We start from the raw sequence: 13,554 nt of genomic DNA, 5'->3' as shown, positions 1-13,554 counted from the left end.
TCCTGATTCCTGCCTGGGCCTTGTAGGTGCTACTGCAAAACAAGTAATGTGTACTCACTGCATTTAGAGTTGGTGAAGCCCTACTAGGTCATTGCATACTCCTTCCTCGCCCCCTGTCAGTACCAGATGGTTCCCTATAGTATATTCCAGGTGCAGGCAGGTGCCCTGAGACAGCTGCTGCCCCCATCGCCCCAATCCCTTTTCTTGGGGGTTGTGCTTGGTGTATTCTTTCGGCTTGTACTAATGGCTGCTCATTTAAGGCACTCCCCAAAGCCCACCCATCAGTCTCCTCCTTCCACCCCTCCCTCCTCTTTCTTCTCTCCCTCACCCCGCAGTTCCAAACACAAGGCATTCCTTTGTATTCCCTTCCATTGCAGAGGGAGAAGGGAGCAGAGACAGCGCAAAGCTCTCTCCGATTGCTAGGAGTGGGAGGGCTTTGTTCAAACGCAAAACCACCCACCCAAGGAGCTGCCACTACCTGTAGTTTTAATCTCCAGCCCCCCCGCGCCCCCTCCAGCTCAAGGGCTGTGTGTGCTGGTGATGATCGTGCCTGGGTGACTTCATTCCACCACCATGATCTGGTCTTCACACCCTTCGGGGCGGCGGGGAGGGAGGAGGGCTTCTCTTTGAAGAGGAGTGGGGAAGCGGGTTGGATGATGTTTTTGGTGCTAGATTTGGGGGAGCGGGAGCCCTGTGGGCAGGGTGCTGAGCTGATGGACGCGCGCGCGCACACACACACACACACACGGCTTTGAATGACTTGCTGCAGACAGCACAGACCTGCCAAATGTTGCCAGCAGAGGGAAGGAGAGACACTCTTCCCAAGCTGATCTCTGCGGCGCGCTAGGGCTCGGATCCCTCCCTTTGGCCGCGGGACTGGTTCAGGGGCCAGGGGGGGGAGGGGTGTTGTTATTATTATTCATTTTATTTTCTTGGCTGGCCGCTGCTGGCTTCCTCTGCTCTCCCATCCCCGCTCAGCTTCCCCCGCCCCAACCAGCGCACCCTCCCGCCCTCCCCCCGCGCGCGTCCTCCTGCTCTTCCTGGGCTGCCCCCTGCGCAGAGAAGCGGCTGCCGCTGGGGGTGGCGGGTGGCAGGGGCGCCGCGATCGGAGCAGCGAGGGAGGGAGGCTGGGGCTGAGCCATGCCGGGGGGCGGCTGCTGGAACCAGGGATGGGGCGAGAGGCTGCCGCGGATCCCAGCATCTCCCCGCCGGGGGCCCAGGAAACAGAAGAGCCGCCGCCGCCGCTGCTGAGAGCCAGCAAAGGGGGGAGATGGGTGAGTGACAGACGCCCCCCGTCTCCTCCCCCCACTCCTAACCACCCCCGGCCTCCCGGTGCATCCCACCGCCTCTCCTTCTCATGCCCACCATCCTCCCCCCTCCTAGCTGCCCTCTCCTCTCCCCTTTCCCCAGCATCCGTCCTCCCGTTTTCGCTCTCCTCATCTGCCCTATCACCTTCTCCTACATCCCTCTCCTTCCCCATCCCGCCTTCTCCTCGTTCCCCTTCTGTCATCCCTTCCCTCCTGTACCCTCTTCCCTGCTCCCTCTCCTCTCCTCCCTCCTTTCACCCTTCCCCTATCACCCTTCCCCTCTCCTCCTGACCGCTCCTGCATCCCCTTTGGCCCCCGCACCCACCCCCAATCTGCCCCCCCCCCCTTGTGCGTATGTGTTGGCAGGAGGTGGGGGGAAAGTTTAAAGGGCTGATCTTGAAAAATGAGCAATTTAGAGCAGGGGGAAAGGGGCTGGGAAGTTGTTTGTTCACATGGGGGCTGGGAGGTTACAACTGGCCTAGTCTCTGTCCAAATTGGGCCAGCTCCTAGTTCCAGCATCCCTGCTCCCGCCTCACTACCTATGCAGGAGTCCCGGGGTGGAGGTGAGGGCTTTACAATCCCTCTTGCTCAGCTTTTAGTCTTTCATTTTCTTTCCCTTTATATGTGTGCCCTACAGCCCCTACCCCAAGAACAGCTGTAGCTTCTGCAAGGTGAAGGAGGAAATCGCAGGCCCTCCCTCCCCCAAAGCATCCATAGAAGCAAAGCAACCTGTGTCTGCAAGAATGTACAGTGAAAATGTCTTATATAGGCTGTCAGCGAGAAAGATGCTTCCCCCTCAAATACCCGATAATCCCACGCAACAAAGTGTCAGTGATGGGGAGACAGAAGAATATGTCACAACTCCCTTAGCCATCTCTCTGCCACCCCCACAAAACACAGCCACACCAAGTGAGGAGGGGAGCCTGCAGCCCAGGCATTGCAGCGGGAGGCCCATCTGCTGCCCGTGCTCTCTGTGCCAGGAGGGTACTGACTGTGCATGTGTGCCAGCCCTGCAGCATGCTCTAGGGAGGAAAAGGAGTGTATGTGCGGGGGATGGGAAGGAATATAAAAAATAGATAATCAAACATCGACTCCCCATGTCAGATTGATATAATCCCCCATCAAGGGCTGAGCACAAAGGGACGTGGGCTCTGAGTCCCTCCCCAATTCTATAGGGCTGCTGGTAATGCCTGGGGATTTGTTAGCTATAAATATCTCTATATTTGTTGTAAAGCAGTGTGTGTGTGTGCAATTTTACCATCGCGAGATCTGTTTCTCCACACAAGCTCGACAAAGGTGATGGGGGACAGAGTGTGCTGCAGCTGCAGACCTGCTGAGACAGCTCGCAGAGATGAGACAGAAAGAGGGGCAAAGCAGGAGGGATGGAGACAGTACTGAGCTCTGTCAGACTGTGTTTTTATCAAGGGGTTTCTGGTGACAACACTCGAGAGCAGAACTTGGGTCACCAGAAAGTCCTTCCACATCTCCCAGAGCAGAACTCAGGTTACCAGGATCTCACCCTTGGGAGCGGAGCTTGAGTCATTAGGAAAACTGACTCCAAAAAGAGCAAAGCTTTGGTCACTGAGACTCCCCTTCAGAGAATGGCACTCCGGTCACCAGCAAACCCCCGCACCAGAGCGTGAATTCAAATCACCCCAAACACCCACTACTACTGCTGCTAGGAGCATCGCTTGAATCACCAGGAACCGCCCAGTCCTGTGAGCAGATCTCCAGTCATCATAGACTCCCACCCTGGACTGCAGAGCTTGAGTCATCACAAATCCCCATCTTCAGGAATGGGGCTGAAGTCACTTTAGCTGGAACTCCCCTCCCCACCCCAACAAGAGTTCGTGTTATCTGAGTCCCTCCCTCAAAACTGGTGCTTGAGTCAACTCTGAGCACCTCTCCCATCCCCCAAGAAAAATCACTTGTAATTCCCTGTGGATGGAGCCTGAGTCACTACCAGCTTCTAAGAGCAGAGCTCAAGGCAACCTAGGACCCAAAATCAGAGCTCAAGACAGCTGAGACCCACATCCTGTGAGGGGAGCTCAAACCAATGGAAACCTCACTCAAGAGCTCACCTCCAGAGTCCCCACTCCTGAAACAGAAAATAGTGAGTGTGGGGACATATTTTTAAACCAGGATTAGACAAAAGCAGTCCTCTGGGTCTGTTTCTGGGGATCCCCTGATTTTCCCCTCCTTTACATCCTTACAAACATCCTTTAGGCACGGAAGTAATCCCTGTCCTTATAAACAACAGACAGGGAATGAAACCTTGAGTCTAACGGCTGTGCATCACAGAGTTCCTGCTCCAATCTTTGGTTCTGCCTCTCCACCCTGAGATGGTTTTGCAGTAGTGAAGGGAAATCAGCTGCAGGTGTGAGACTCCCTCCTGCAAGGATGCTCTGCTGTACCTGCATAGCTGGGTGTTAATCCTTTGGATGTACAAGAGACCCTGCTGGAGACGGAATGCCCATCACCAATAGAGGTGAGAGATCCTGACCTGGGGCAGGTGAATGCCTGAAGGCCGGCTCCTAATGTGGTGACCTAGTCGCACTTTGGGCCATTTTGACTGCAGTTTCAAAGCTGAGCCGTGGCCTCTTCCTCACAGCAAATGTCAGTAAGGTTGGAAGAAGAAATAGTTCCCTGTGCTGTATGAAGTGACTTTCTGAGCAATGCAATCAAGAAGAGTTGGTCTAAACTGGGGAACGGTGTGTGTGTGTGTGTGTGTATGTGTGTGTTCAGGGCAGGCCCACAGTCATTCGGGCTCTGCCAGGAGTTTTGAAATAGGGGCCTTTGTGCCCTGCACAGGACTGTGAAAACTACACCAACTTTGTGACACTTCTTCTGAAGATCCCTGTGGAACTGAATCTTCCCTGTGGCTGCAGAGTCAGTGGATACCTATCACTAGCCAGGTGTGCACGGGTTTGTGTGACTGGACTGGTCATTTGTGTGGACAGTGTACATGTGAGGTTTGTGTTCATTGTGCGTGTGTGGTATTGTGTCTTTGTGAGCACTTGTGCCTGTTTGTGTAGTGGGTGCATGCATTGTGCCTTTATGCATGTCTGGGTGTGTATTGTGTGCCTGGGGCAGGTATATCTGGGCAAAGACTGGAGTGTCCAATAATGCATGCATTTACAGTGTGTTTTCATGTTCAGGGTGTGCATTTGTATGTATGGTTTAAGTCTGCAAGCCCACGTGGTGTCTCCGTGTGGCTGAGCGTACAGCACGTGTTCACAATTGTGTATAAAAGTGTAGTTGTGCATAGGCAGTGTGTGAAGCACACACTGGTACACGCAACTCTCTCTTTCTCTCTCCCACTCCTGCATTAATTTGTTAGCCAGGCAATAAACTCTGCATTGGGGTAGGCTTCTCCGCACCCTGTGCCTGGATTTCTTGCTATTCTGAGAATAGCAACTTTAAGATAAGTGCACCTTCCTTCCTCCCCTCCCCAAATGATGTCTGTCTTCTCCCCCGCATCAGAGCAGAGGGAGGGAAAAGGGAGTGTGGTGGCGCTGGGCAGGGCGAGGGAGCTTGTGCCAGCATTCACCAAGGCTGGTTAGATTGGAAATGGGGTTCTTTGCTCTGAAATGAGCCTTTTGTACTTTGTTGGAATCAGTGACCCAATCAGAAAGGGATGTGGCTGGAGGAGGAGGAGGAGATAGCGCTGAAGAAGACTGGTACAGCTGACATTAACTCCAGGGCAGGAAGCGAAGGGGAAGATCGTTAATTACCAACTGGTGCAGGAACCTGGGTAATTTCTCTGAATCAGTCCAGGTGCCTCAAAGGGCCTGTCTATATTTCGAGCTTCCTGAGGTCACTGCATGTAGTGGGGGATAGGCGAGCCCCGCTCAACCCCCAGCTTGGCTGGCCCCTCAGCTCATCCCTGGCACTATTCATCCTGCTGACAGGGTGCAGTCTCCAAATGGTTGGGGGCTCAGCAGGGTGCATTTAGCAATGAGAGGGTTAATCTGAAGTCAGGGACTATGGGGGTGGGGGCATGTGCAATGCAGCTAGCTATGCAGGTGTGTGCTAAATGTTTTCCATCCGGCATTCACTTTGGAGGCGGATGGCACTGACAGAACCATTCAGCATGGGGTGGGGAAGGAGTCCCCCTCTGATGGGACCAGCAGGCAGTGCTGAGGAACACTGACAGAATGGCATGGAGGGGTTACAATGGAATCATGGGCAGCGTTCCAGTTTAGGGTTGTGGTGCATTGACAGAGAGCGGCGTGAGAGTGCCTGTAGGAGGAGGTGCTGCACGCCGGGATTGTGGTGCATTGGCAGAGCTGTGTAGCAGCTCAGGACCAGAAGAGCAGTGGTCGATAGAGCTGTGACGGGCCCCCTCCCTATGGCAGAAGGAGATGGGGTTGTGTTGGAATTGTGGTGTAGTGATGCATTCCCTGAGAAAATAGAACTGGATTTCTGCCCCCGCCCACTGGACTCTGGCTGCAGCTCTCCGGAAGCAGGACCTTTACTCCACAGATTTCACCAGACTCCCTGATACCCCTTTGCAATGCTAACCCTTTGTTTCCCTCAAGCCTTTCCTGAGAGCAACAGGTGCCTCTTTGGCTGCAACCCCCACCCCTCCGCCCTGAAGCAAAGGGGATAATTTTGCCCAGACACTTGCCCAATTGAGTACCCTCCCAGGAGGAGGCACAGCACTCTAGTCCTGGCTTTTCCTTTGCTGTCTCCCCACTAAAATATATAGCCTTGGTCAGGCAGAGGAAATCAGCATGAGGAGAATCAGTTTCCCTGTGGGTGGAGAGGGGTTTGTTTTATCTGGGTAATGCACTAAACAGCCACCCCACCCCAGGGTGGGATCAGCCACTGATGCAGGACTTCCTGCTGAGGGAGCTGACTCTGCACACAAGGACGTTCACCTTCTGTGATCAGCAGTATGGGGAGCCCAATTAACCAGTTGCTTTCTTCCTTGGCTGGCTCTGGGCTAAGAGGTACCCCACCATGTATCTGTCTGCCTAGGATCTTCTCTGATACCCATCACTGTGGTATCTGAGCACCTTACTTCTTTCTACAGCAGCCCCCCTGCCCCAGCGTGGAAGGACACTTCTTGTCATACTAGCTTTGGTTGGAGGTGGGGAGGGGTGACTGTCCAGGAGGAAAAGGTGATTGGGGAAGCACCCAGGTGTCCTTTGTAATAATCATCACAATACTTTGCACTTCTGTGGCAAGTTTCACCTCATGATCTCAAAGGGCTGTACAAGCATTAACTAGTTTAGCCTCAATTACTAAGATACTCACCTGCCTCTGATTAATTAAGGTAAATAAGTCCTGTGAGACAGTTTTGTTATCCCTATTTTACAACAGAGGAAACTGAGGCACAAAGTTAGTGACTTGCCTAAAGTCTCTCACAGGTAGTGTTGGTAGCAGAGTGAGGAATAAAACTCACTGGTCCTGACTGCTTCCTCATGAATGGTTTCATCAGTGTCCCAGAGGATATTTGCAGGATCAGTGCTGCTGTGTTGATTCTGAACGGTTTTGCCAGATTGAGATTCCATACACCTCCCCTCCCCATGGCCTGCCCTCACCTATCACCAGATCCGTTCCCCCATATTGGCTTCCCCATCAGTGCTATTTTTTCGAAGTATGTAAATCCCTACAGGCTAGGCCAGGACTAGAGGGGTTGGAATCAGAACCCTGAATGTATTTGGAGCTGCGGTGTAACTTTAATTAGACTTTTTCTTTTCATAATGCCAGTTTTGTAAACCTCAGCAAGAACATTTGAGATGCACAGAGCAAAAATGCAAATTAGACATGCTTCAGAAACCTTCTTGCTTCTGTGAAACCTGTGATCTATGCAGACACTTGTTGTGCTGACTCTGGCCACATTCTGATATCTTGTTGTGGCATTAAAGATATTGGAATTGAGCTGCAAGCGAGAGGGACAGCAGGCCTGAGAGAGAAGAATGAAAAGGAGACCCTCCTTTGGATGCTGGTCCCTTTGAGCGAGGAGCCAAAGGTATGCTGCATAGTTCAAGGCAGAAGAGAGGGTTAGGGCAGTGCTTTTTGTTTCTCTCCCACCACCGCCAACAGTGAGGCATTCAGCTGGGCAGCAGGTGAGAGGAAGTAGTTCATAGAGACTGAGTATTTTGGGGTGGAGGAATCTTGGATCCTCTGGGACTTTGGGTTCCAGGAAGGGCAGTTCTTTGGCGGGAGGCTGAGGATAGCATTTGTGGTAATGACAGCGGGCTTGGTGCTGCACAGAGTAAGAGGAGACCCAGATCCTGCCCTCCAGGAGCTCACCGTGGGAAAGAATGAAAACATTGAGGGTGTCAGGCATCTCATCCTTCCCTTTTAGGATAAGCCTTGATACCTGTGTGCCTTGAAGGGAACATTATGAATCATCTTGGTTATTTAATGACCCTATTGCTTGAGAGAATATTTCCTTGTCCCTGCCCAACATTTCCCCACGATGTATGCATTTCTGTAGGTGGAGGTTTGCTGCGGGGAGGGGAGTAGAAGATACACCTCCTGCCTTCAGACAGTCCTCCCCACTCTCTCCCTCTCTGTATGCTGCTCTGCCTCTCCCATTTCCTTCTGGGTCCCTACTCCATTGCCTCCAGCGTGAATATGCCCAGCTGACCCCTTCATTTTCCAATTTCCTCCTCCGTGCGCCAGGCCCAAACAAACTGGGACCTCCTGCTAGCTCTCCTACTGTTCAGTGCAGGTTTGCAGATAAGGAAAAGAGATGCCATCATACCTGGGCTCCAAAGAGACGCTATCTGCTCCCTAAACCCCAGGTGTTAATATTGAGATTCTCTGAACATTTTGGGGATGGGGAGAAGTTTGCCACCTCTGCCATCCTCCTGCTGTTTGCTGCATGCATGACTGCAGATTTGTCTGTGTATGCTCAGATACATACTGTCCATACACAGAAGTGAATCCTTGTCTAACAGCAGTTTCTGAAGCTATGAGTGACCGCACCTGCATTCAGCATGGCCCGGGGAATGATGGGATTGCTTTTGCATAATTTAACAGCCTTCTGAATAATTCGTAGTGCAATTGTGCTATGGAACAGCCTTCTAGTTTCCTGTAAATGCTGGACGTAGCTTCCATCCTGCACAGGAAATTATTGCTCAGTGATGAGGCAGCAACGTGGCTTTTTTCTCTGACTGTGCTTGTATTCCTATCAGTCTCTGCAGCAGCGAAAACATTGAAAGAACTCTCCAGCAGAGCTCATCCAGGACTCCTATCCTAGCTCAGGCATGCTGTGCTGCAAAGCATTCTGGGGACAAGGGATGGGGTGGGAGCTGTGTGTATGTAATAGCAGAACAAGATGAAGCTTGGGTTAGAATATATAGACTAAATTCCCTTCTTACCCCTAGCAGAGGGAGGTTGCCCTAGGCCAGATTTGGGGTCCAATTGTGGGGGGAAGCAAGAGTTGCTATCTTAAAAATTCTGATTGCTAGTCCAAGGCCAGGGTATGAATAAGTTCACCATCCTGAAAGCAGTTGCTGGCCCACCAGAGTGTTTCCTGCCTTGGCAGTTCATAGAATCGTAGGACTGGAAGGGACCTTGAGAGATCTTCTAGTCCAGTTCCCTACACTTGTGGCAGGACTAGGTATCATCTAGAGCATCCCTGACAGGTGTTTGTCTAACTTGCTCTTAAAAATCTCCAGTGATGGAGATTCTACAGCCTCCCTAGGCAGTTTACCTTCATGATACAGCAGACTTTAGATTCATGTCTCTCTCTCTGATAGAATCTAAGTTGGTGACACATAATATCTTTTACTGGACCTCACTCACTTTGTGTCTCTAATATTCTGGGACCAACACAGCAAACCACACAGGTAGTGTCTGAAAGTTCTCAGGGTTGCTCAGTGGCCAGTATGAAATGACTTAGGGAAGTATCAGTCGTGTTCCCAGTGAACAGGAGCTCACATCACAAATATCACCATTACAACTAGTTGCGGGGAACCCCTTCATGGGCCATGGCAGCAGAATTACCGTCTTACCCCTGCAGGTGGCCACCCCAGTATAGGACAAGGCACACTAGCTAGGCCAGAGGTGGGCAAACTATGGCCCGCGGGCCACATCCAGCCCGCGGGACCCTCCTGCCTGGCCCCTGAGCTCCTGGCCGGGAGGCTAGCCCCCGGCCCCTCCCCCGCTGTTCACCCTCCCCTGCAGCCTCAGCTCACTGCACCACTGGCACAATGCTCTGGGCGGCGAGCTCCTGGGGCAGCGCAGCTGCAGAGCCCGGCCTGACCCAGTGCTCTGTGCTGTGCGGTGCGTGGTTGGCTCCAGTGGGCGGCACGGCTGCTGCGCTGCCAGCCACCAGTGCTTAGGGTTACCATACGTCCGGTTTTTCCTGGACATGTCCGGCTTTTTGGTAATCAAACCCCCGTCTGGGGGAAATTGCCAAAAAGCCGAACATGTCCGGGAAAAATACCGCCGGCCGGGCACTTCCCCTCCCGCGGCTGCTGTGCTCCCTACCTTGACTCTTCTGCTCTGTTTAAAGCCGAGCTGCCCGAGTGCTACCGGCTTCGGGCAGCCCCCATGCTTCCGGACCCTGAGCTGCCGGCCAGGCACTTCCCCTCCCAGACTCCGGGGGCGCAGGGTCCAGAGGCATGGGGGCTGCCCGAAGCCGGTAGCGCTCGGGCAGCTCGGCTTTAAACATAGCCGAAGAGTCAGGGGAGGAGCACAGCCGCCGGAGCCCAGGAGGGGAAGTGCCCGAGGGGCGCAGGGTCCGGAGGCATGGGGGCTGCCCGAAGCCCGAGTGCTACCGACTTCGTGGTTTGCCGGGCAACCTCCAGACCCTGCGCCCCTGGCTGGGTGCTTCCCCTCCCAGGCTCCAGCTGTGCTGGGGAAGCGCCTGCCGGGGGCACAGGGTCTGGGGGCTGCCCGGCAAACCGTGAAGCCGGTAGTGCTCAGGCAGCCCTTTTCATGTGGCTGGGAGGGAGGAGGGGGAATGCGGGGCACTCAAGGGAGGGGGCAGAGTTAGGGCGGGGACTTTGGGGAAGGGGCGGAGTTGGGGTGGGGCCGGGGATGGGAAAAGGGTGGGGCCAGGGCCCCGTGGAGTGTCCTCTTTTTTTATTTTTTAAATATGGTAACCCTACTGGTGCTCCAAGCAATGCGATAAGGGGGTAGGAAGCGGGGGGCAGGGGGGGCTGGATAGAGGGCAGGGGAGTTCGGGGTGGTGGTCAGGGGGCGGGGCGGTCAGAGGGCGGGGAATGGGTTGAATGGGGGCAGGGGTCCTGGGGGGGGGGGGCAGTCCGGAATGATAGATGGGGTTGGATGGGGTGGCGGAAGGCAGTCAGGGGCAGGGGTTCTGGGGGCAGTCAGGGGACAGGGAGAAGGGAGGGGTTGGATGGGGCAGGGGTCCTGGGGAGGGGCGTCAGGAGGCCAGAAGCGGAGGGGTGGAGAGGGGGTGGGAGATGGGCCATGCCTCCGTCCCCTAACCGGCCCTCCATACAATTTCCGAAACCCGATGCAGCCCTCAGGCCAAAAAGTTTGTCCACCCCTGAGCTAGGCAATGTGAATGCAGATTGCACTGCTTGTGCTCTACCGAGAGGGGACTTCAGTTTCCAAGGATGTCAAGCAGTTGTCCTTCAGCAGTCATAGAAACTCGCGTGCACACACACACACCCTCCTGGGTTTGGTTTCTTCTTCCTCCACTTCATTTCTGCCAAGTCTTCGGTAGCTGAGATCTCACAAATGGCTGGAGTTAGAGATGAACACGTTTATAGCATTTAAAAGCTGATGGGGCGGAGAGGGAGGAACCATCAGAAATATAGAATTGTAAAGGTCCAATAGATCCAGTCCATCAGGGCTAGCTACATATGTAGTACTGAGTATGAAAGCTGGCCTCTGTTTTTCCGGTGTGTTGGGTTAGTTTGTAGCTTTGGTGATTTGTGAGAGATCACATAAACTCTCGCTGGTCCCTTGGTCTGGCAGTGCCTCTCTTTTTCCTTCCTCTTCACACTGGTCCAGGACTCAGTATAGAAAATTCAGAATTTTGGACTAGAGTGAGTTTTATCCCATGCAGGGAAAGTCCATGATACAAATCCCTTGGGGAACAAGGGGTTTTCCGGGACAAGGCTTAGGGAGAAGAGAAATGAAGCCCAGCCCTGTATGGAGACTGAGCTGGCTTTTGATGATTGGCTCAGGAAGAGACGGTTTCTAAAGCTCCCAATTCCTCTGAAAGTGCTTTTGGGTGGAGCAAAGGGGCAACTTTACTCTGGTGACATTGTCCTGGGGCCTCAAGCTGGTCTCTCACCCTGCATTGGCACGACAGACTTTAGAGTGTCCCTCACCTCTCCAGGAGCACTGGTGCTAGTGACGTGTGGGTTTGGTTTTAGGAGAAAAGGAGCATGATGTTGTAATGCCAATTGCACTAATTCCTCTCCAGTCTGGATTTTGGGACCAGTCAACTTGGTAGAAGTGGGTGGCTTTCACTAACTGAAAAACAGGATCCTGCTTATTTGGAGGAGTGTTTATGGGCAATCCCCAAAATATCCTTCTGAGTTAAGTGGGTTAGGTTTGTTTTTTTTGTACTGGAAAACTGCCCCTTTTCAGGATATCAGATGCCTATCACCAGTGTGGACTAGCTACTGGAGATCTGCTCAATATGGACCTTGTTTCTAGGGGTATAGCACTGCAACCCAAAGGCTTGGTAAGCAGGGGGCTTGTCAATAAGAAATGCCTGCAAGCCTAGATCTGCCGAGCCCATGACACTCTGACCCAGCCTTCATTTGTCATTCTAGTGCCAGCCTGGGACATTTCAAGATAAGCTATCAAGGAGCTCTTCCTACTGTATTTCTTTCCAAAATTAAAAGTGAAATTACATAATAGTGAGGCTGGGATTACATTGTCAGGATCTTTGAAAGGGGAAATGGAGAACAAAGGAAGAAAGGAAAAATAAATAAGGCCCATTCTTGGTCCAAGTAAAATTCCCATGAACACATACAACCCTTCCTGGAAGGAATGTGCTGGAGGTAGCTTCTGAAAAAGAAAAAGAGAGAGAGGCAGAGGGGGGCTTGAGAGAGAGACTGACAGAACCCTAGAGGAAATGTCTCAGCATGGAGTCAGGTTTCTCTCTTTCCCATGAATAGGGGGGTAATGCTTTTTGCATCAGATTGGCTGATTGCTAGACATTCACAGCAGAGGAGGGGGATCTGTAGGCTGCCAAACAGGACCCCTGAGGACTGAAAGAGAGAGAGAGAAAAGAGGAGGAGGAGGAGGCAGCTGGGAAATTTATTCCAAGCAGTATAGATTGGCTACAGTGGGAAAGTGAGCATGCTGCCAAGCCTCAAGTGGGGCAGTGATGGACAGGGGCTGGGGATGGAGCGCCAGCCTCTCCTTTCCTTGGCTGCTCTAATCCCACCAGTATTCCTTTTTATTTCCTGGCCTCCCTTGATTGTATGTATGCATGTATGTATGTATTTGAATTGTCCTGGAGGTTTTATTATCTCCCTCCTTAGAAATCTTTTATCTCATAGATGAAAAAAGCAACTGACAGCGCCTCCAAAAAACCATGGCAGCTGGAGACAATCCTGCTTCTCTCTGTCTAGGTTTCCATTCTATGCCCATCACCCTGGTATCTGAGTTGCTTCTTCAAGTATGTGTCAGTATGTATTCCATACTGTGCCTCCTGTGCGTGAGAGCGGAGTCGTTTTGAATGGCAGAGTCCATTGGGAGCCCTATGCCTAGTCTTGCTCCCATGTGAGGGCCTAAAGGTCATAGTACCTGCAACCCTCCCTCAATTACCTCTTAGCGCCCATGGCAATGAGATGCAACCTGGACTGTCCAACCTGCTACTGTTCCTTGAGCGTCAAACTTAACTTTTTTCTGAAGAAATCGCTCATCAATTTCTCATTATTAATTTATTCATTACTTTTCTTTGGATGTTCCACAAAAAAAAAAAAAAAAAAAAGGAAGGAGCAGAGGAGCCCCCTTGTCCACCGCCTGTATGCCCCCCACCCACCCTCCACAGCAGGTCAAGGTGCTTTACACCAGTCACTGGCATGGCGGACTCTAAACCCACAAGGTTTAAATGCTGTTCATCATGTGACAGTCTTATGCCTGGAATTGATGGGCACGGCAGATGTCTGTTCTGCCTGGTAGAAGGATGTAACCCCAACAATTGCTCTGTCTGCTGCTGCTTCTCATCTCACACCCCAAAACTGAGAGAGATGTGGCTCAAATTACATCTCAGAATAATCCATGAAGATTGTGTCTGATCCCAGAAAAGACATCCTCCAAACCGGAGTCGATGAGGCTATTTACA

At 52.4% G+C, this 13,554-nt stretch overlaps 1 protein-coding gene across 2 annotated transcripts in view; it reads left to right on the top strand.

The window, feature by feature from the left end:
- The first annotated feature begins 834 nt into the window (after nucleotides 1-834).
- The window catches only part of MGAT3 (beta-1,4-mannosyl-glycoprotein 4-beta-N-acetylglucosaminyltransferase), a 37,985-nt gene continuing 25,265 nt past the window's right edge, over nucleotides 835-13,554 (top strand). The window contains exon 1 of one of the 2 annotated variants that reach the window (XM_054031238.1): nucleotides 835-1,274. The gene's annotated coding sequence lies outside the window, so the exon portion shown is untranslated. The remainder of the gene's footprint in view (nucleotides 1,275-13,554) is intronic. The other variant, XM_054031233.1, reaches the window with a different exon arrangement.

This window comes from Malaclemys terrapin, chromosome 1 (genome assembly GCF_027887155.1).
Source record: "Malaclemys terrapin pileata isolate rMalTer1 chromosome 1, rMalTer1.hap1, whole genome shotgun sequence".
Classification (NCBI taxonomy): domain Eukaryota; kingdom Metazoa; phylum Chordata; order Testudines; family Emydidae; genus Malaclemys; species Malaclemys terrapin.
This window is presented reverse-complemented; position numbering and strand designations above follow the sequence as displayed.